We start from the raw sequence: 1,662 nt of genomic DNA, 5'->3' as shown, positions 1-1,662 counted from the left end.
TTGCTACTGCTGGTTCCTGCAGGATGGCAGCTTATGGAGGAGGGATGTAGGGGGGAGGGTCCAAAGCACATGAGCATGTGCCACAGGCAAGAGCAAAAACTCTGAGATACTCAGTCCTGCTCTCTCTCTTGCTCTCTCTCTCTCTCTAACACTGGCTTCTGCACTATGGGAACTAAAGGCAAAGGGGAGCAAGGGTATGGGGGTCCAAAGAATACCTCTGCAGCCAAAAGTCAAAAGCAATAACTATGGGGTGTGCACTTCTGAGTTCACTTTGGCTTCTGCTGCCTCCTGCAGTGTGGGGCATACTGTGGGAGGGTGCAGGGGATGGGGGAAGTTCAGAGCACACCTCTGCCATCAAAGTCAGCAGCAAGATGTGCTCCTGTTTACTCTCTCTCTCCTTACTGCTGGTTCCTGCCGAGGTGTTGGCTTATGGTGGAAGGGCTCCAGTGCTAGGGGTGGTGGGAGGTAAAGTCCCAAAGCACACATGCGCCAGCAAAAGGCAGCAGCAAGAAGTTTGAGACATGTGATACTTCTGTTCACTCTTGTGTACTGTTTTGCTGCCAGTGGCTCCTGCACCATGGGGGCTTTTGGCAGGAGGATTTGTGGATAGGAGGGTCCAAAGCATACCTGTGGCCACACACACATATGTGCTTGGCATATGCTTTAAGCCATCGAATCCAACACTTGAACCATGGTTGACTACATGGGAGACCAGTAATGTAATCATTATGTCACCTGCTGGTCCCCAGTGTTTTTGTTTGTTTGTTTTTGTTTTTTTTTTTAAGAATTTTTACTATAAAGTATGTGTGCTCACTGGAAAGACAGAGACAGCGAGACAGAAAGTGTGAAATCACTTAATTGCCATGTCACAATACCTTCTCCATTCTCTTTTGATTTTGGATATGCACAAACAGGTTCCCATCATGAGTTTAAGCCACTGGGTTTGAGACTCGAACCTAGGTTGACAACGTAAGCGTTCAGCAAACTAACCATTTATTTCATCATCTATTGGTCCCCAAAGTAACATTTTTACTAAGTTATTTTAACATTTTACTAAGTCTTTCATTTCTATCGGTGAATAAATTTGTGATTGTTTATTCAATAAGGTCTTTTTAGCCCACTCTCATGTGTAAGTGACTTCTCCCATAGGGGAATCTTGGAATAAGCAACATCATTTCTCTGACCTACTTCGTTCACCTTCTCTTCCAGCTATAATTTTAGAAACCTCTGTATTTGTCCAGGATTAAGAAAATGAATTCATTTTCGGTAAGTTGTTTACTGATCTCCCCAAGTGTTTTACATTGTATTTAGGAATTTTATGAGTGTTCATAAATTAAAATGGAAAAGTAAAATTAAATAAAATTCAGCATGAGAAATTCATAAAAAGGCAAGATAAAATTGACAGGGTGAAATAGGCAGGTTATAAGGCCTTTACAGCCCTGTGAGATGAGTACAAATTGGTCTCTAGCTTTCCTTATACCATGAGAAAAACACATTTATTATATGGTTTGAATTGACTCTAAGGGGAGAGCATGCTAAATTCTTAAGGAATATGAATCACGAGATAGTCTTTATTAGTCACATAGATGACATGGTAGACAGTGTTTTACAACTAACCTGGAAATGCACACTCAGTGTTCTACAGTGATCACTGTTACTGAT

At 41.9% G+C, this 1,662-nt stretch overlaps 1 pseudogene; it reads right to left on the bottom strand.

Moving 5' to 3' along the window:
• The window catches only part of LOC106734306 (elongin-C pseudogene), a 5,202-nt pseudogene extending 4,623 nt beyond the window's left edge, over positions 1-579 (bottom strand).
• Between the last annotated feature and the right edge of the window lie 1,083 nt (positions 580-1,662).

This window comes from Tupaia chinensis, unplaced genomic scaffold (genome assembly GCF_000334495.1).
Source record: "Tupaia chinensis unplaced genomic scaffold, TupChi_1.0 Scaffold000092_1, whole genome shotgun sequence".
NCBI classification, from domain to species: Eukaryota; Metazoa; Chordata; class Mammalia; order Scandentia; family Tupaiidae; genus Tupaia; species Tupaia belangeri.
This window is presented reverse-complemented; position numbering and strand designations above follow the sequence as displayed.